This window comes from Rhinolophus sinicus, linkage group LG05 (assembly GCF_036562045.2).
Source record: "Rhinolophus sinicus isolate RSC01 linkage group LG05, ASM3656204v1, whole genome shotgun sequence".
In the NCBI taxonomy this organism is placed as follows: domain Eukaryota; kingdom Metazoa; phylum Chordata; class Mammalia; order Chiroptera; family Rhinolophidae; genus Rhinolophus; species Rhinolophus sinicus.
In genome coordinates this window covers 156,753,405-156,776,032 of record NC_133755.1, presented here as the reverse complement: position 1 = coordinate 156,776,032, position 22,628 = coordinate 156,753,405, and the positions used below count along the sequence as shown (strand labels likewise).

At 36.5% G+C, this 22,628-nt stretch overlaps 1 long non-coding RNA gene across 1 annotated transcript in view; it reads right to left on the bottom strand.

Moving 5' to 3' along the window:
- LOC141571901 (uncharacterized) overlaps nt 1-22,628 on the bottom strand; it is a 192,967-nt gene that overhangs the window by 106,352 nt on the left and 63,987 nt on the right. Inside the window, exon 2 of the long non-coding RNA XR_012496949.1 lies at nt 2,144-2,265. This is a non-coding gene — a long non-coding RNA (uncharacterized LOC141571901). The remainder of the gene's footprint in view (nt 1-2,143; nt 2,266-22,628) is intronic.

The following is a 22,628-nucleotide window of genomic DNA, read 5'->3' as shown; positions in this document are numbered from 1 at the left end:
AAGCTATGACATATGAAGGGATTCAGGTTGTAAGAAGCAGAAGCAAATCTAAAGAGAAGCCTAGAGAAAGTTTCTAGAAAGAGTAGAGTCCATGAACAAACTGTAGTTATGGATTAACCTCAGTATTAAGGTAACAGCTAAGAGGCATGATCTTGAAACAAAGAAAGATAGATAACAAGTAGTATTTAAAAGAAAATTTAACAAATATTTGAGCACTTATATGTTCTAGGCTCTTTTCTTGGAATACGGCCATGAATAAAACAGACACACACAAAAATACTCACCCTCATGAGAGGATTACATTCTAGTATGGGAAGACCAATACAATAAATGAGTGAAATATGTAGCATATCAGAAGGTGATATGTGTTATGGGAAAAATTAAGAAAGAAGAGAAACAATGTGTGCCGAAAAAAAATGAAGGAAAGTGTAAGTTGAAAATAAGGTGGTCAGGGAAAGCATCACTGAAATGACAACTTGTGCAAAGACCTGAAGGAGGTGACAGAAGCAACATTGCGTGTGTCTGAGAGTGTGCCAGGCAAAGGAAAGGGGCCCAGGACAGCCTTGAGAAAGGGACACTTTTTTCTAATCCACACAAAGGCAATCGTTAAGCTAATGGTGATCCGGAGAAGAGCCAGTGCAAATACCCTGAGTTGGCAGCACACTTGGGAAGTTCAGAGAACACTAAAAAAACTGTGTGGTAGTAATGGATTAAGCCAAAAGGAGTGTAGGAGGAAAAGAAGTCATATCTAATAGAGGCCATGAAAATGCAACCTTTCCGTGGTATGTGAGGGCGCACTATAAATGAATCAACTATTGCCACATTTACAGTGTCATTGCTAGACCGACATGACATATCACCACCCATTCCCTTGATCTGCTCCACACATTAAATTCACCAACCTATAACATTAGTATCTGCCAGACTCAAGTCCAAGTTCACTCTTATTGTTTTGTAACACGTGCATTTAAGTACTTCCTAGTCACTCTGGGGATCCAGTCCCTTTAGCCAAGTCAGTTTCTTCCTCCATTATCCCTTTTTAGCCTCAATTCATCTACCACCCCAACCAGACTGTCGCTGAGGTTCTGGCATGAAACAGAAGTTCACCTCAGTTATGACAGTAGCAGTATAGACTTTCTTGCTGTAGCAGTCATAAGTTTTGTAGAAACCCCTCTCAGGGTAGTAAGATCTTGTTTTTAAATAATATTCCCAGATGAGAAACTCACTTCCATTGGAAACACTCACAGGATATCAAAGGTTATTAGAAGTCCCTCCTGGCCTAAGAGCTTGCTTTGGGAAGTTGGTCAGCTCACTTTCATCAGGACTGCCATGGATTGGCAGAATTATAATGATGCTGTGGGTCTGGGTGAATTTGACGTGTGTGTGTGTGGGGGGGGGGCGGGGTTACTTTAGTCTATTTCTTGCAGTTTATCTTTCTTTCCATTTGCTCTAGTCATAGAACATCAACTCTGCCTCTCTGATCAAACTACTCCTCTCAATCAGACAATGCTATAGAAAGCAGCATTTCTCAGGGATCTGATGCCCTGGTTTCGTTCCTTTGCATTATTCTTTTCTAGTTCCTTTGCATACATGAAAAAGTATGAGAAGCGTCTCTGTTCATGAGAACTCAGAAGTCGCAGTCCAAGGAAGTAATCAGAAATAAAATATGCTGATGCATTTTAAGTTAAATCAACTCTCTTCTTTTTACTAATATAATAGACATCTCCCAAAGAAATGATAGCAGAATTATAGCTTGAAAACAAAAGTTGCAATGTAAACCAAGTTTAGAAAATGAGCAGCTGGAATACTCAAGTTTTCTTGCCTTCAGTAAACAACAAACTGTAATTTTAACAGAGTAAAAATATATTGCAGAAAACAAGTATTTTAAAATTTGGAATGACCCTTTCTCCGCTCCCCTCACCCCGAAACTTTAACAGAGCCACAATTTTCATAAAGTGTCATAAAATTCAGAAAATATAAACAAGTTTCTCTCAAAGTTTATAAAATTTTTAAAGCTGAAAAGGAAATTATTAGTCCACATAAAATTGGCCAAAATCAAAATATCTTAAAAAGTCTGTAAAGATTCAGAAAACTGAAATAATCTGTATTATTAAAGCCCAACTCTGCTGCTCTTTTTACTGACCTTTAGGTGGGCGGTGGGGTAGACGAAAAATGACTGTGGTGAATAAAAGCAATTCGACTTGTCTGGGTGTCCTTGCTTCGCAAAACTCACATCAAATGTTGGATGCCACAACGAATTGGGTTCTGCACAAACAAGAGCAAGATATTGAGATGTTCAGAGGTTTCCAAAGACAGAGTAAGTTTGCTGGTCCAGCAGTGAATTTTCCATCTCTGGGTTTCAAGAACAGAAGCCACGTGACCACTATTCTTCACAGATGGGTGTAGGAAAGTATTTCCCAAACTTTAGTCATTTAAAATATATCATTAATTCACTGTATTTATGTATTGTCTTAATTTTTTATGTTAAAACCATGACTTCTTGCTTAAATAATATTGTTGAAAACAATATCCATCATATTAAAGGTCTGATGTCTCGTTGCTTTGTTTTTTTCTAAAATACATTGAAATAAGCACATAACTTAAAATGTCCACTGAGGTACCATCTGAGGTCACTGCAGGTACCACCAGTGGGATACATTTCAACTTTAGGAAACCTGTGTGAAAGACAGTTAAGACACATAGGGACTGTCACTGCCCTTTCGCCTGACACCTATGATTCTAAATAGTGGATGGTTGCTGAAGCATGAGCTTTTTTTTCCTATTGCTAAGCATGAAGACGTCTACATAACCACCAGTAGAATCTTCTATGAATACACTTATCATTTCAAAAATGCTTCTACTTTTATTATCTTATTTTACCCACTGAACTCTGCAAAGAAATAGTAGGGATGAGAAAATGAAAGCTCATACAGTTGCAGGAAGGCCAATAGCACACAGCTGCTTCATGAGACACTAAGTCTACCACTCAACTCTGAGACTGATGCTCTTTCTATTACCTTAAATGCATCCTTGGTAAAGAGAATGATGTAGACCTTTATCTGTTTTATACCCCTTTAAAAATTTGTCCAAATTAGTTGTCTTTTATTTTCCTTTATTTATTCAAATGGGCAAACCATAGCTCAAGTAGCAAAAGAAACTCTGGGTAAATGTTTTCTCATATAATTTGTCTTTACACACTCATGTAAATGCAGTTCTGAATATAAAATGTAATTTTACTTAAAGTAATTATTGTAATGATATTTAAATGTTGGAAGGAAGCACTTGGATAATATTAATATCACAATTTTTATAATACTTTGTATTTTTCTTGATATTGTTTTAGTGGCATGCTGATATTCCAATAACTCAATTAATCAACCTATATTGTTTGAAGGGGACACTTGTGCCCAGTACTTGCATAGATGCTGTAGAAGTTTAGGTAGAAGTATAAATTAATGCATCAACAATAAGCTTACAATAGAATTAACAGAGCAAATTTAATACAAATGAGAGAAATGGTAAATAGCTCATTTATGGAAAAACTATATTCTACTGGATTTCCTATGTCTTTGGATAAGACATTTATCCTCTCTGAGCTTTTTCATTTATAAAATAAGAAGCTTGATTTTGTTCTTTTCAATTTCTGAAATTGAAAGACGATAACTTAGATCTTTGATAAGATTAAATTTAAAAAAAAATGACTGAAGAACGTGTATATTCTTTCCTTCCAAAGATAGAAAAAGAGATCAATTTAATAGTTATTAAATAAATTTTGCAAACACTACTAAAGTGATACCAATATTTAAGACTTAAATCACATATAAAGATAGATAAAGTAGTAGTAAGTTAGTTAACAAATATTTCTTGAGCAACTCTTCATGCCATGCACTGTTGTAATTACTGCTGATGATACAGGCAAGTGTTCCTGTCTATAATGGAGGTTACATTCTAGATTTGGGTGGGGTACACCAAAGAATAAATATTAAGGTCAAATATCATCATGATTTGGGATTGTATTGAAAACATTTAAGCAAGAATTGAGGCCATTTCTGATAATTTCTGTCTTTCTTCCCATGTGCTCCAATCACAAGGCATCATCAACTCTGCCTCTCTGATCAAGACGCTCCTCCCAACTGGACAGTGAAAAAGGCAGAAAGTAGGATCTGACTCTCGCTACTAGGAACTTTCATCAGTTCTTGGGAGAACTATCCCTAAAAAACCACAGCACATCCGTGGCTTCAGATGTCTCTTTCAAGTTCTATTATCAAGGGCAAATCCATCTGTACTTTGGTCAGTCTCTTGCTGCTGCTTCTTTCCGTAAGTATCCAGTGTCTTCCTCCTAGTAGTCTTCTTGTTAGAATCTTAACTAATCCCATGCCACTCTTTCCCACTTATGGTCCATAAAATAATCTCACACATCCTCTAGACTGAGAAACTTCAGGAGTGCAAATCTCAACAGTCAGCTCTCCTTGGCTCCACATCAAAGAAGCTAGTCCTTCCATTACCAACCTTTTAGATGTTTTTTAGGCAGAATCCAAATACTGACTAAATGCAGCTCTCAGAGTGGTTTCACTAAAGCCCTTTCTCTTGATTTGAGGTGAAAAAGAACTCAAAACATACCAACTCCTCCCTTCAAACATCCGCTCCGATTTCTAACCCTTATTCTTTCTACTCTCTTTGTGGGTGAAGGGTTAAGAGGATTAGTTTGGGGCCATCTTCTTTGAAAATGTGGTGTTATTCAAGCATTTAAACCTTATTGTCAGTTTACAGGAGAACAGTGAAACTTATTAAGTAGGAATGTAATCAACAAAATCCAGAATATGGGAAACCATAGGACAAACATCCCTGTTTTTTCAACAAATAATTACAAGGGGAAAAAGTAAGAAGAAGGAAAAACGTATAAATTAAAACAGACTGAAGAGACACATCAACTAAACATGATTCATGGACTTTGTTTGGATCCTAATTCAAACATGCTATATCTATAAAAAAATAGTTACAAGGAATCAGGAAAATGTAAATATTAGTTGACAATATTAAGGAAATACAGTGAATTCTTTTAGAAGGATAATATTGTGGCTATGTTAAACATTGCAGAATCTTTATCTATTAGTGGTATCTACCAAGGTATTTATAGATGAAGTAATATGATGTCTGGAATTTATTTCAAAGTAATACACTAATAGAGGAAGTGAGAATAGAGATGAAACACTACTGGTCATATGTTGAAGCCAAGTGTTCAATACTAGGGATTCATTTTATACTTCTACTTACTTCTTTAAATGTTTAGAATTCTCCATGAAACTAAAAAGGGAAATGTTGCTTCAAAGTCTTATAGCTCTATTTGAATTGTGACATTGATTGTCTTGATGCCTCATTTGAAGTATTCACTTAATATTTTTATATAAAGCATTATAGATGTCAAAATGTCCAACTCATTGGTTGTCTGATATCCAGCTCACTTTCTACCATACTGTATTTTCCTTCCTTGAAAGTTCAACCTGGACAACTGTTCCACTCTTTGACCCAATCACTTCAAAATGGTGTTGGATGCTCATAGTATGCAGGATTGGCGTGGTAAGAGAAGTAACTCACTGGAATTTTAAGTTTACAAGTCATTGATAGAACACTTCAAAATTTCTTCTACTATGGTAATTCTGAGATTAAACAAGTTCTATGATGAAGCTTTGCATAGGAGATAGCTATATTTCTTATCAGTCTCAAGGGAGTGACTTAGTTTTAAAGCCAAGCACTTTAAATTACATGCGTTGATGCCTCAATTTTTATAACCCTTCAACATAATATTTTAATGTAGATGATTTATGAAATATCAGTTGCCCCTCTGGAGTACATTGGAATTGAATGCCATTTAGAGTCTTTTCCTATGATGACATTATGCCATTCTAGATCCTTTCTCTGTAAAATCACTTCTCCTTTTAGTATCTGTTGTAAATTTCATGATTGATTGCAGATATTTGTCCACAGGGCCCAAAGCCCTTATACTTATTTCTTGTGTTGCATTCTTTATTAGGTCACCCAAAAATAACAGTGCCAAAAGCTGTTATGAAGACAGACATTTAGAGGACTTTTAGGGTAAAACTCATGGAAAGCAAATAAAAAGAAGGAGCCACATAATATTCCCTGCTTAGTGTTTCACTTTCTCTAAACTCAAATATTCCTTTTTTTCTTTTTATAACATGGATTATAAAAAAAGAGAGGGCAAATTAAGCTTTCTCACTACTATTAAACATTGCAAGTTACAGATGTGTTTCAACTAGGCATCGTTAATATATCATAAATTATCTAAAGTCTTTTTCCCTTCTTAGGAATGGCAAGGAAATCTCAAACACACACACAGTCCCAGGATAACACTGAATTTATATTACTAAGTAGAAGTCCCCCATTTCCTTGTTTCATTTCCTTGTACACTAAAATAATGGGTTTGTAGACATGCAAAAATTAAAAAGCTATAATCTCATCAACTAGAATATTTAGGTAATTATAACTTAATCTTTTAATAGCAATTAGAAAAAGACCAAAGGTTGGCACTGATGTATTCTCCAGTTAAAGGAGAATGGACATGGAATAATCATTACCATTTAAATTATAGACAAAAGTTGGAAATATATTAAAACTCATCACCCAAAATCTATTTATGAGGATCAAAATCATTGGATTAAGTAAAATTTTAATATGATGAGTGAGACCAATAAACCAAATTAGCCTGATAATGTTCTTCATAGAACTGCAAATTTAACAAATCAGAAAAAGAAAATAAGTATGATGAGTTGATTCTGAAAGGCAATTATATAAGTATACCCTATAAATGCATTGAAATAATTGAGATAATGTAGCTTTGTAAATGATGAAGGAGCATATACCTGAGAGGATGCCTGACCAAGGAAAACTGCTTGTGGGAGAATATCAGCCAGAAGGGGAGAAAAAGAGGAGCACATATGACAGATACAACTGAGTAAAAACACAGAAATTATCTTTAAAGAATTCTGTATTTTTATTGGTTCCTTGGATTTTTGATTGATATTGCTACAACATTAAATGGATGGTTAGCTCACTGCTTATGATGTATAATATTAGGAATAGTTCTAAGCACTGCATCAATCCTTGTAATCTTCATAAATATCCTATGAGAAAGTACTGTTATTGTGCCTGGTTCTACTTGTGATAAATTGAGGCACTGAGAGGTTACATAACTTCCTACTACCTCTTTCCTTTGAAAAGACAAGACTAACTTACATTAAGTAATTAGAAAACAATTATAAGTGTATTACAAAAGCTGTATGTGCATACTAAGGAAATGTAGAAAATGAAGATGCTCCTATTACAGACAGAGCATGGTCAAAGAATAAAAAAAAAATTATAATATTTAATTGGGATAAAGCCAAAATAAGATACTTTCACATCTTACTTCACCTGATTCAAGGGAGAAATAAAAAATAATAAATACTCTGCACAAAGATGGTAAAGAATAGAGATATGATAGATCACAGTCTCAACCTGACTTAGCAAAATGCATTAAAATAAATCCCAAAATAAAGAGGACTTGAAGAAGTAAGAACCTGAGGATGTCCTACCAACACAGTCAGATTGTTCTTTGCCATCGTACCATCTCAGGATATAGTATGTGAAGCTAAAAAATACAGGTAAATATCATCCAAATAGCCAGTCAAATTATATTTCCTATTCTCCAGGAACTGTGCTTTATTAGTAGTATTATTGTTATTTTCATTATCACTATTAGCTAATGAGAAAAAAAAAATCACCGTTTTCCTTGTTGTGGTCCAAAATCAGTATCAAAGCAAACAACGTAAACTCAGCAAGAATGACAAAGACAGACCTTAGGTAATAAACACTGTGCTGAAACACAAAGACCAGAAAGCCTGTGGAGATAATCATAACTTTTACCAGGTTGATCCCATAGTGGAAAGTTGTGAAGAGATAGTTTATGGCTGATAGTAAAGACTTGCTTTTATTTTCTTTTGTTTTTGCTTTATTTTAATGAAGAGCAGAATGAAATGCTGCTTTAAAAATGGTAGAATTTAGTGTAGACTTAAGAGAAATGTCTTGGCTGTAACAACCTACCATCATGATAGTGGAATAGCAAAGTAAATCATGAACTCTCCTTCTCCTAGTATTTTTATGACTGAGGGAGAGAGAGATATTGCTGACCTGCCTGGAAACAGGGAGATGGACTAAATGACTTCAGGGATTCCTTCCTGCCAGTTAGTTTTGAGATAACTCCAGGGAAGAACAAAAACAGACTACTGTTATGTCTTTGGTTTACCGTCAAGTAATGAAATAGGTTTTAAAATGTCTGAATAAAAACATTAGAGTACATGAACTCATTATGATATCTTAAGTACGCTTACATCAAAATCCTGGCGGATGTGAAAACATGTTCCTCCTGCCTTCTTGTATCTAGTATTTGCCGTCCTCGGCAAATTTAGCCCTGGTGTATCCCTAGCACTGAGGCAGGGGTTTTGAATTACTGATGAGGTCTTCTGCCTCTTTAAAGGTGGTATTAAGAGTACCAAGGAGTTCTGAGCAATATCATCCCTTTTTAGATCTGTCCATTCATCATGATCCCGTGCCAGAATTTGTTAGGTAAACATGATTGACAGACAGCCATCTTTATCCTTTATATGGCTGGAGGTCAGCCCTGGTGGAAAGTAATGCTTTTTTAATTAGCTGTTAGAGGATCCAGTTTCTTTTGTGTGGCTTGCATGCTGCTCTCTCTCTGAGCCAGTATCCAAAGTGGATATCTCTTATGCCTTTCGTGCTTAGTATAACTCAGATGACTGAAGAACAGTCATAAAAGATTCATATTGAAGCTGTTTTATAAAAATTTGCACAGCTGGCAAAAAATGGAGAGAGAAAACATACTTGAAATAGCAGAGTCTTCAGAAAGGAAAATGAGCAACATTTTTAAGGCTCTCTTGGCAAATAATGACTGCAAAGAAAAAAAAACTGTTTTGTCACAATACCTCTGCTGCAAAAATAAAATAAAATAAATATAATTTTAAGCTGTAATGTGCAAAATATAATTTCCCTCCAAGGAATTGGTCCTTCCATTTAAAGGTAAAATAAACCCCTGAAACACTTTTGGTTTGGCAGACTTTGCAAGAAAAACAAAGCAAGCATTCGTGACTAATTCAATGGCACTGTACTTCTTCCGCATTTTGTGAGGCAGGATGATCACTTCAGAAAAAACTGATGATTTTCATGCCCAAAACAATTAATTCAACAATATGTGAAACCAGTGTGAAATGAAGAATGAAAATGCTTATGCATATTCAAAACACATGCTTTTTTATTTAAATGTAAAATTGTTGGACTACACAAGAAATGCTCTCAAGCTTATAATATAAACTTCTAAGTAGTTTATAAATACAGTGACTAGATATGATGGTTTAGTAAAGGGTTAATATTAAGATCCTAAAAATATTTGTTTTACTTTATGAATTAAAAATAAAATCAATTAGTTGAATACAATGCATATAGACCCAAATTCTCTTTTGTCTAGTTTTGCGTGAAAGCTGGTCTATTGCTTTTCTCTATTGTTTTTTTCCCCCATTTCATTGATTTCTGATATTTACTTTTAATTATTTTATTCTTCTTGGGTACACTATACTCTTTATTTCATTATACTCTTTTATTCCTAGTTTCTTAAAGTGAAAGCTTAGATAGTTGATTTGAGATTGTTCTTCTGAGAATTTTCTTCCATCATGAGTCTCTCTCTCTCTCTCTGTCTCTCTCTCTGTCTCTCTCTCTGTCTCTCTCTCTCTCTCTCTCCATTAAGAAGTAATATGGTGTTTCAGAACACAAGAACTGGAGCCAAACTGCCTGGCTTTGAACGTGAGCTCTGCCACTTACTAGCTTGTGATTTTGAGAAAATTATTTAAGCCCTCTAGGCCTCAGTTTTCTAATTTGTAAAATGGGAGTACAAATATTTCTTGCCCATTAGATTGTTGCAAGGAATAAGCGACTAAAGATATGCAAAGAACTTTTGCAATATGTGCAATTTGAGTGCTATTTCATTGCAAAAGGCATGCATTCATAAAATGTATAGAGCACACATCAAGAATACTCTATATTAAATACCCTAACTTCATTTACATAACACATCAGCATTAGTAAATAATTTCTTGGAGTTTTTTTGTTTGTGCCTCATTTCTCACTGTATATATAAAATATTGGGTTACATTTAGGAAATAGGCGGAAAATCCATTTATTAAGTTGATGACATCTTCTACCCAGTGAAGTTCCTGGGCAATTTCAACAGAGAGACTTGGAGAAGTTTCTGTTGCATGTCTTGTTTGTGACAAGAATGGATTGTACTTATTAACTAATTAAGCTCCAGAAAATTAATGTATTACTAATCTATATTCTTTCTCTTTTGAGTGACTTGGTGGATATATTATCTAAGCAAACAACCTGCAATAATTCATTTAAAGCAGTAACTATAAGGCCAGATGAAATGCATTATTTAAATTTAAAAAAAAAATCAAGGATGACATGGTTTTAGAAAACATCCCAAAATGTAGTTTTTGTTAGTTGCATGCTTGACATTAGACAGGCAAATGCTTTCTCCCTGCATTTAGCAACTTCAGACAGAAAAAATTGGTCTGTACAATCTGAAACATGGACCACATTTGAAGTCACTTGAATTTTTAGCTTGCTAAGGTTGAGTTTTTCCCACAAAAGGGTCATAATGGCTGTCAAAGAAATCCACACATAAAATTTGTTTACCACAGTTTAAGCAAGCCATTTAATCTGCAGCTGGTCTGGCTACATATGACAATGCAGAGGGTGCTGAGGAAAATACCAGCAATCACACCGTGTGGACAGCTGAAATTCGTGTTTTTACACTGTTTTTGCCTTTGGTGTGTGGCTATGAAAATGGTAGTGGGGTGAAGGTGGGAATTAAAATGAGGAGAGGATAATCTACTTTATTGAGCACTTATTATGTGCCAGGTACTGTGCTAAGTTAGCCCAATACATATTACCTCATTTGATCAATTGAGTGAAAGCATAATTAGAAAAGCATTTCAGAACAAATGATTATGTGAGATTGGAGGTTGCAAAAGAGCCAGTTTGGGATAGAAGTCACTGAATAAGACTTTAAACTGCTCACTTGATCAGGGTTTTGACTCACCTCTTTTCCTCTGTGTTATGTGATTATAGGGCCAAGATTCTTTATTGCTATCGGTGCACTCAAACCCAAGCATTAATGAACATACAAAGTTTAAAGTACATTGCCTTCATTAAAAGAAACCTGTTTCAGGATGAGATTTTAGCTGCACATTTTTATTAATCCTAATTCCTCTTATTGAGATCTAGTTTTGAAGGGAAAATGCTGCTACTTTGGTGTTTCATCTCATAAAAGGAAAAGGGTTTGCAAGAAATGTATAAACAAATGCAGCACTATGGTTAGAATCAACTGGAAGAATACTTGTATAAATGGAGTCTGTCCGACACAATAAGCTGCCCTGCCCCCTCTTACTTATATAATAATCCTGGCTTTCAGAAGACTAATCACTACACACCATCTACACAGCATCTAATTTCCTCATCAAATTTCTCTGCTGGGTTTAGCCATGCTTGTCAACTTCCCAGCTCCCTCTTCAATAACTGGGTTTATTCTTAGTGTCTCGCCAATAAACATTCCTATGAGCAAACCCATGAAAGAGTAAAGTCCAAATTTCTTTATCGCTCCCTCTTTCGAGAAGGGTTTTCTGCTCACACGCCTGGGAAAGGTCACAGGTAATTTTGGCTGGTCGCTTTAGGGTGGCAGGATTGCAGCGAGCACATTGGGCTCTTTTGTTTAAGTACTTCACTGACCACCAAAGGTGGCCACAAGCTGCAGGGAGACCATTTAGAAACGTGAACAGGCAATAATGTAAGCAAGTCTGCCCAACTCAGTCTCCCTTTAAGCACAAATTAAGTTGGTCATATTCAGTTTCAGGACAAATGCCGCTTTTCTGCAAGCAAACTTATCTGTTTTATGACTTCGGTAGTAGACCTTGCTGAAGGCTCACAAAGAGTTTAAGGCTCACTTATTGTGTCAGACAATGGTGCCATGAGTGAATTGAAAGCTAAACCTGTTTCATATCAATTTTATCATTTTATAATGAAAGTTCATTTGAATCTTTCCGACTAGGTCTCTTCGAAGCGTCTGCCTTTCTAGATTCTTAAAAGGAAAGTGGATGTTCAGTACACTGTGAAAACGCATAACTACTGAACTGGCCATTTCTAAAACATTATTGGCCAGTGTTGCTGTACAAGTTGAATTGTGTCCCCTGTTCCCCCACACCAAAAAAAAAAAAAAAAAAAAAAAAAAAAAAAAAAAATATATATATATATATATATATATATATATATATATTTATCCAGTTCAGATAGTCACATGGGCAAATATATATATATATATATATATATATATATATATACTTATCCAGTTCAGATAGTCACATGGGCAAAAACTGGATTAGAGCTCATCTTAATGATCTCCTTTTAACTTGATTACCTCTTGATTAGACTATCTCCAAATGAGGCCACATCTGAGGCACTGGGTGTTAGAATGTCAATATATATATATATATATATATATATATATATATATATAATCAGTCAGTTCAGATAGTCACATGGTCAAAAAAAAAAAAAATATATATATATATATATATATATATATACTTATCCAGTTTAGATAGTCACATGGGCAAACGTAGAGAGCAAGTCTTATTTGCTCAAGAAGAAACTAATACAACAGCAGAATCTAGCCCATATGTTTTTAACTACTACTGTGTTTCCCCGAAAATAAGACCTAGCCAGACAATCAGCTCTAATGCGTCTTTTGGAGCAAAAAATTAATATAAAACCCAGTCCTAATACTATCTGAACTGGATAAGTATATATATATATATATATATTTTTTTGCCCATATGACTATCTGAACTGACTGATTATATATATATATTGACATTCTAACACCCAGTGCCTCAGATGTGGCCTCATTTGGAGATAGTCTAATCAAGAGGTAATCAAGTTAAAAGGAGATTATTAAGATGACCTCTAATCCAACATGTCCTTATAATGGGGAAAATTGGGCACAGAGACATAGAGAAAACACCATGTAACAATGAAGGTAGGGATCAGGATGACGCTGCATAAACCAAAGACTGGCAGCAAACCACCAGAAGCCAGGTAGGAGGCATAAAACAGATTCTCCTTCATGACCCTCAAAGAGAACTGACCCTGTTGACACCATGATCTTGGAGTGTTAGCCTCCAGAACTGTGAGACAATAAATTTCTATTGTTTGAGCCCCCCAGTGTGTAGTGCTTTGTTATGACAGCTCTAGGAAACTCATATAAATGTTAATGATAAGTTCCAGGATATTAAAAAAAAAAAAAAAATAGGTGGATCTGAAAATTCATTCTATACCTACAAATAATCAGTACCGTGTTTCCCCCAAAATAAGACCTAGCCAGACAATCAGCTCCAATGCATCTTTTGGAGCAAAAATTAATATAAGACCCAGTCTTATTTTACTATAAGACCGGTATAATATAATATAATATAATATAATATAATATAATATAATATAATATAATATAATATAAGACTGGGTCTTATATTAATTTTTGCTCCAAAAGATGCATTAGAGCTGATTGTCTGGCTAGGTCTTATTTTCAGGGAAACACAGTAGTAGTTAAAAACATATGGGCTAGATTCTGCTGTTGTGTAAGTTTCTTCTTGAACAAATAAGACTTGCTCTCTACGTTTGCCCATGTGACTATCTGAATTGGATAAGTTCTCTACTGCCCTCAAAAGCTAATAAAACCCCTAAGCTAGAATTTCTTAACCTTTGCACTATTAACATTTTAGGTGATCTAATTCTTCACTGTGGGCTGTCCTGTGCGTTGTAGGATGTTGAGTGTCATCCCTGGCCTCTAATCACTAGATGCCATTAGCACTCTCCCCTGGGGTTGTGACAATGTCTGCAGATATTTTCAAATATTCCCTGGGAGGCAAAATCACCCCCCAGTTGAGAACTACTGCTCTAAACAAACTTTTAGGAAGCAGTTGCAACCTTTTAATGCAAAAAACAAAAAAAACAAAAAAGAATTATTATTGATATTCCCTAATCCCCAATTTTCATCGCCTTTAGAGGCTTTTTTCCAAACCTTAGTAATAAAAGCCTGGTGTTATTCACAGGCAAACAAATCCTATTCAATTCTATTCTACTGGCATTTACTGAGGGCTTCTCATTGACATCCTAGGTTACCTAGAGACCCCTTGACATGTGATTCTTGTTAAAGTAGACTTGGAAAGTTATCCCCCTTTGTAACCAGAAGTTCTTGCCTAAGAATTGTGTCAGTTTGGCAAGCATTATCTTCCTCTGTCCCGAGAGTGAAAAGAAAAGTGTATGTGAGTAAACATCATTCCATCTGGAGGAAAGGGTGGTCTTCCATGGCCATCAGGTACCTAGCCACAGTAAATACTCAGTTAACATTTGTTGGATTAATGAATGGTTCTTGTTCCACAAAGACAAGAAATAAAAATCAGAGGTTTCAGGTAAACCACACTGAAAAATTGTCTTCCTAAGTTCATGTTTCATTCACTCTTCTTAGTACTATATATTTCCAACCCCAAAATATGCATTTGGCCCAAAATAGAATGATTTTTTTCTCTTCTAATTGTCTTGTGTAGGATATACCAATATGTATCATCTTGATACATTATTATAGTGTGATATTTAGGTTCTAGGCTCCGGATCAAGATAGACATAGATACATGGGTTTATCCCAGATGCAACAGGAAGCAACTGTCTTTTGACAATTCCTTGTCCCAACTCAGCTTCAGGTTTTTTGTGTTTGTTTTTTTTTTACCTGTAAAATGGGAATAATAGGACCTGATAAAGTTATTATGGGATAAAATAGGGCAATGTTTGCAAAACACTTAGCTTGATTAATAAGAACACAGTTACTGTTAATTATTGTTTTCAGGGCTAGATATTGTTCAAATTGATCCTTATAAACATTTCATTTTCCTAACTCTTCCTAAATAACCAAACTCTACTGCCATAGAAATTTTTTTTCCCCAGGATAACTAATAAATAAGGGAAGCCTTTCTGAAATAGGTCTCAGCAAACTTTTTCTATGCAGGAATGAGGAGAACTACTTTAGGCTTTGTCAGGCAGCCTCTGTTTCAACTACTTACCTCTGCCACTGTAGCACAAAACAAACAAACAAACAAAAAACCCATAAGCATTACCAAATGAATTCGGCTGTGTTCTAATGAAAGTTTATTTACAAAACCAGGGGAATGGCTGTGTTTGGCTCACAGACTATAGTTTGCTAACACTTAATCTAAAAAAGAATGAGCAGCTTTCCCCTTTCCTATGTCCCTACCCAAGCTTTGTATGTAGGTGCTTTATTTAAAAGAATCACTTCAGATAGAAACCGGGCATTGTCCTTTACCTTTAAAGCATTACATTTCTGTATATGATTCAGAATACTAATAATTTGATTGGATTTGTACAAATCATGAGATAAAATCAAGGCTGAGGATATCAATGATTCACTGCAGTAAATAGAAAATTGGGTGGTTCTTATGTTTCACTTCTGCTCAGACCGACAAGTTGGGCGTGAATGGACAGCCGGCCTACTGCGCCATTCTATCCATGGTATGGGTGGAGGAGCATCTCTGCAAGTCTGGGTGTGTCTGAGTTTGTCCTTCTGCTGCTGACCTTACCAACACCAGAGGAAGATGGATCTCCTGGTATGATCTCCCATGATAGCAGAAGCACTAAGGCAGGACCTGCATCTTACATGTTACAGTCGTCATAAGGACCCAGTCCCTGGAATATCGTAAGCACTTAAGATGTGTGACCCATGTATGTTTACAAATCTTTGATCCCAGTGGCCCAGACTTTACGTGGTATTATAGTCCAAAGAACAGAGTCCAGTTCATGAAAGTCATTTAAAAAAACACTCAGTCATTTACTTCGATTTTTAATACCATGAAGGCGATTTGTAGAGCTGAGAATGCCTCTTCAAAATCCTACTTTTGCCTGCCATCTATGTCTTTATTTTTAAATAGTTATTAACACCTCCTACATGCCAGGCAATGTTCTTAGCACTGGGATATGGGATCCCTGCTTCCATGGTCAGGAAGGTCCCTGCCAGCACATATTCCCCCCAAACCAAATACCCAGCCCTGGCATTTGTGCTTCCTGTCATCTTTTCCTTTCCCTTTCCTTCTGATTCTTCATGACAAAACCCACAGATTAGTCTGGTGACAAGCCAGACTCCTCTTTAGAAGGTAGCACAGAGGAAAAGCTAGGAAACCTCATGAATAATTACTTAATCCCGTAACAAAAACATAATGCATCTTGATTATGATGTTGTGTTTTGAAGCCTTAAATCAGAATTCAAACAAACGCCTATCCCTTTTGATAAATGAAAGAGTAGCTACTAACCCCAAGGCAGAGAAGAAAATGAGATGTTTAACAAGAAGACTATAACAACCACTGCCATCATTTATAATTTGATGTTCTTTATAACAGGTAATTTGTGGCGTGCACAATGTGGGGACACTTTTCCCTTTCTTGAGAATGCCAGTCCTGCTGATATTCAAAGCCTAGATACAATTTGTACTGAACACGGTTTATTTGTTTTCTATTGCTGTGCAACAAATTAGCACAACTTTTGTGGCTTAAAGTGATACCCATTTATCGTTTTTTAGCTTAACCAAGTTCCCTGCGCAAGGTCTCACCAGGCTGAAATCAAGGCTTCAGCCAGGGCTGCGATCCCATCTAGGGTTCAGGGGCCTCTTCTAAGCTCACATGGTTGTAACTGAATTCAGTTCCTTGCTATTGTAGGACTGAGGTCCCTGTTTTCTTTCTGGATGTCAGCTCGGGGCCTGTCTCAACACCTAGAAGTCTCGGTAGTTCCTGTCATGTGGCCCTCTCATGGACCGTCTCACAACATAGCAACTGCCTTCTTCAAAACCAGCAGGAGAATTTCTCTGACCTCAGAGAGGGCCCCAGATTCTCTTTTAAAGGGCTCCCTTAACTGGGTCACACCACTCAGAATAAGCTCCCTTTTAATTAATTCAAAGTAAATTGATTAGGGACCTGAATGATATCTTTGAAATTCCTTCATGTCTGCCATATAACACAAGGTAATCTCGGAAACAATATCACATTCACAGGTCTCACATTCAAGGAGAGAAGATTACACAGGACGCGTACCCCAGGGGACAGGAATCCTGGGAGCCATTAGAATTCTGCCTACCACCGTAGACGAGACCACCATAATAGAATCGGCAACAATTAATCCAAAACTACTACATATGAGTGTGTGCACATATGTACGTATGCACATATATGCATGTGCATGTGTGTATGTGACATACTCATGCCCTCAAGAACTCACTTCTGAGCATGGGCTCCCCAAAAGTATGAAGATCCACAACTATAGAGTGTTTATTGTTTATTTATGAAGACTTATCCACAAAGAGCACATGCATTTAATGCCTTCACTCCATAAGATGAAGTGAAATCTTGAGATAATTCTGAAGATAGGGATAGGAACCCAGCTGTGCCTTTCAGCAATGACTTTCTCCTGCATGGAAAACTACAAAGTGAATTTGAAACCATGGAAAACACAGTGACAGTCACATAGATAAGATTTAAAAAAAAAAAAAAAAAAGAGAAAGAAAGAAAAAAAAGAAAGAAAGGAAGGAAGGAAGACCAGAAACATTAGGAGTCTTTACGCTGTTTTCTAAATTCAGAATCAGCAGAATATTTTTGTTGGCAGCATCCCCTAACTCACAGCAGGAGATTTGACAGAATGCACTCTGTACATAACCCATGTGAGCCCCAGATCAAGAGGAGAGTATTTGCATAAACAGAATCCTAGAGACCATGTCATCGCTATCTTTCTCTTCCTCCTTCCTCCCTTTCGACCCTACCAGCTAGTCGGATTGAGTTTCCCGGGCTACCTTCCATGACCATCAAGGAATGCAACAGAGATGAATGTTACATCGACACCAGTAGCGCCACCACAGAAAACTGTTTGTCTACTCTCTTCATTGCTCAGTGCAAGCAAGCATCTAAAGACTTTGCACCTGTTCTAGTTAGCCCTGGCAAATGCAGTCTGTATTTATATTAATAGAATGATGTTTTCATAACAAAATGGACGTGCAGCCATCGTGGCACTCACTTTGGATGCTCTCATAAGTGCACAGATGGGCGGGGGGGGGGGGGCGTAGCTCTTACATAAAGTCCCACGGCAAGGGTAAACAATGCACAAATCCCAAGCTGAATCATCAAGACAGTCTGAGAACTTTTTTAGGGAATGACCAGGTTCAAGTATTGGAATTAAATTAGATACTAGCTTAAGAGGGAAAATATGCTGGATAGAAACAGGCTATTCATGGGTAGTTCAGAGCGATGAATGCTTTTGTATTTCATCTCCTGTTTCTGTAATTTGTGTCTTATCTCCCCAAAGTCTAGCTGAGAACTAGTGAGATCATGCTTGGCTCAGTTTATGAAAGTTTGTTTTCAGTTACCCTTGTAAATACTGCCCACCCAATCTGTACATTTGCACCAATTTACTGAAACCAGTTACCCAATTCCTTGGTCATATTTGGATCTGTTGATTAACCCTGACAGCTGTAACCTCGTTAGTCCAAGCTCTGACCATAACAAAGCAGCTGTCAAATTAGGAGGAAGTGGACTCATTGAAGCCGCCTCTATGGACCAAGCATATTAAAATCGATAGGCCCTCTAAAAGGTTTCAGTTATGATTCTAATTCTAATTTATGCTGTGCACTGGGCTTTTCACCCAGATCCATAATGTGGGCCTGAAGTTGGTTGTTTATGGAGAAGGTGGAGGTTCTATCACAAAGCAGCAACATAGGTTTTACGTGAAGACTTTGGATCTGTATCAGTTAAAAATGGGTTTTTAGCATGCATTGTAATACAGACATTTTCATGTATTTTAAAATATTAGTTCCTAATGTATTTTTTGGCAGGAGAGATTCTGTTAGTTTTGACAAGAGGCCAACAGGGTCCTGACAATAGAAATAAGAAAGATCCTGCAGCTGGTGCTCAATGGAAAAAATAGAGATAAAAAGTGAAGAATTAGAACACACTCCAATAGGTTAATTTTCCTAAGTAGTTTCCCTATGTGGTTTCCTTAAGTAGAACACAAAGTCCTCAAAGTGAATCCTCTTCTCTTCCATAAGAATCTCTAAGGAGGTAGTAAGGAGGCAAATTCTAAATATCTAGTCATTAAAATCTAGAGTTCATGGAAGGAGATGGTTTTCCAGCCACCAAAGTGTTGAAAAGGACAACAGAGCTAGGTCAAACGCAATGTATGAACTCCCCTTGCAGCATTTTCACTGTGAAGAGATAGCATGGTGGAGTGGAAGAAACTGATGGAAAAGTCTGGAGACCTCAGTTCTGGTCCCAGTACTCGTCCCAGTTCTGCAACAATTCACCAATGGAGTCTTTCGATAGACTTGTGTATAAAACAAGGAGGTTTGCCAGATGATTGCAATGGTTCCGTCCATCTCTAGTTATTGAAGATCCTTTGCACGAATCTATTAACACAAGAAGACACTCCACCATGGCCTAAAGTTGATCCGAGTACTAATTTTATCGCTTTGGGTAATTCTCTTCTACTCTTTGTGTAGTGCCCTTTAGCCTATTATGCAAACAGGTGCTGTCCTTTGGCACCCCCTGGTGGTGTCTACAGCTGTTACGCTTGCGTCACCATGAGGCCCTTGAGGATAAGAATGGTATCCATGGGAACCTGCAGGGTAGAGGCCACACTGCTATTTAAAAGGGGAAAAAAAGCAATCCAAACACTTATTGTTGTTGCATTATAGCTTTTAACATATTTCTTTTAGAGGCTTATGTGAGCACGCTGATATCTTTCAAAAAGAGGCATTAATCAGATGCTTTAATTGGCATAAACACTATAAACTCCTAGCCTGTTTCAAGTTGAAGGATTTATGAAATGTCAAAGAGTTGTACTTTCATTATTGTGAGAAAATAGACTGATAAATACGAAGTATTTAGGTATTTAGTAGAAATATTTAGGTATTTAGAAGAAGTATTTAAGTATTTCTAGTAATTCTAAATTACATATACCCTGACTTTTCCTAAATGTATGTTGAGGTGATAAGTAAACACTAAAAGTTTACTGAGCCTTTTTCCATAACCTTCCTTCAATTTCAAAATCATTTACAGAGAAAACTCTGAAAATCAAAAGTCAGTTAGATGAAAAGATAAAGAAAATGATTTTTTGTTATGAAATAACAGGTAAATGTAATTTTAAGTACTATGAGTTATTAGATCAGATTCTGCCTTCAATCATAGTAATTTGCATTTAAGATAGCAATTAGATTATATTTGCCCTAATCATGTCAATCCTACTACTTTTGTTTACAATTATATTCTGTTCCTTTCACTTTAAAACACTATTGTAACTTAGTAAAAAATTGTTTTTGATTTAGTGTAAAAAGCAGATACAATATTTTAAATTCAAATGCCAAAAATTATGACTATCCAAAAAAATTAAGCAAACACAATGTCAAGTGAAAGGGAAAACCTCACAAAACTTTTATTCTGTTATGTTGACTATGTCGACAACACCATATGCTAAGTACTTACGGGGCTAATTCATTTCTCTGCATTTACTTTGATATCATTATAACAACTATAACTGTTTCCAGGTAGGGTTTAAAAAAAAAAAAGTACCAGTCACAGGAAAGAAAAAAGTCAATATTCCCTAAAGGACAAAACATTTCTTTGCCATGTTTACTTGACTCGTTCTGGCAAAGGCTGTTAGCAGTTGTACCACACAGTTCAACCAGAGCCTGTCTTCAGAAAAAAAATATAATTGCATCTCAGAGATTTGGTTTGGAAAATCTGCTTTTGTTTCCAGTGCCTTGTCTCTTTTCAACCACGTTTATAAGCATTTTCCAAGTCCTTTACGAGCATTTTGCCTGCCTCTCCACACTCCTAAATATCACCCTCTGCTCCCTCTGGCCAGCCACATTTTCAGGCTTGGCCAAGGAATAAAATATTGGTTCACCTCAAAGGCTGCCATTAAATTTACCTCATTTATTGACCAGCAGGAGGTGCACCCACCCTATCAAGGTCAAGGTTAACTATAACACTGTAGAGCTCATTGGCGCCTCCGACTGCTACCCTGTTTAATGACTGTTGGGTCCCTTGAGCCAGGTAAATTCCACTGTTGACATATTGGTGGCAATGCCCTTGGAACACCTTTGATCCATTAGTATGCTCTCTCCATTCAGGGATGTGTTTTACTGTGTGTCGAATAAAAATAACCAGATATGGAGAAGTGAAGGAAACAAAGTAAACTCCTACTGGAAGAATAAGCCATTGATACTTCTCAGCCGTAGATACCAGAACCTATTAGGACATCAAGTTTTTTAAAAAATTAGGCCTTAAGTACGCCGCTGTCTGGCTAGAACCACCGTCGGGCCTCCGTTGTCCTTGAGGTGGTCAGCAGTGAACTGCCCATGAACCTGCCAGCTTGCTGAAAAGTATGCTTTCACTGCGGAATGACCTTTGGGCATGGATTTCTTTGCTTTTTCTCATCATCACTTTACCGTTCTGTAAAAATGTGAGCTCTCTCAGCACAGAGACTGCGTTTAAAACAACCTTGAATGCTTAGATACACTGTTATATAGTCATATGCCTGTAGTATCTTCTTATAGCTTTCTAATTACCTGACAAAAGATCATATTCAATATGGGGGAGGGTTCTTTTTCTTGATGAAATTAAGCACATAAAAATGTGCCAGGTGTGAAAGCCTAGAGATCCAAAGGATCATTTTTTCCATAGACTGTCAAGTGCGCTCAGTCAAGGGATCCTTCCATGTTCCCGTTTTACCCTGCAAACACGCCTCTCTCGGCTCTGACCTGGAGTGACCAGGTTAGATGGTCAGAGCTCTCAAGTCTGAATGCTGATTCAGGCCTTCTCCCTTTGCTGCCAATAATAGTTTGTCTCAGCACCAAATTTAGTGGTGGTTTCCTATGATGTGGATACCTGTCCAGCAGAGGTTGGACTATGACCACAAGCCATTTTCCTTAAGCCACAGAATAACTGTCAGATGGTAACTGCTGATAGTTACTACTCGTCAGTCTCCGCTGCCTCTAAGTCAGAGACTTTCACATGCCATAGTAATTTCACGGAACAGCCCTGTCCCACAATGAAGCAAATTTTGTCAGTATGTAGAAATTCCCTAGGGTAAGAGTTCAGTATTGGACCTTCAGTTCTTTAAAATAAACCAACAAAACAAACAGAACATTAAAAATATATATACCTTGCTCTTTTCTCCCCAATAGATTGGTTCACCTTATTCTTATATTAATGATTTTCTATTTTTTTGCCCTCTTGTATTATACTGTAAGCTACATGGAATCCTTTTGGACATCAATAGGAACAAAATTTTTTTAATTACAAGTTATATTCGTGTATTTGACTTTCCTCTGAGAACTAAGAATATTTTTGAAATGGTTTTCTTGAAGCCTCTTTCTTTTGTAGGCAGAGTCCCCTTT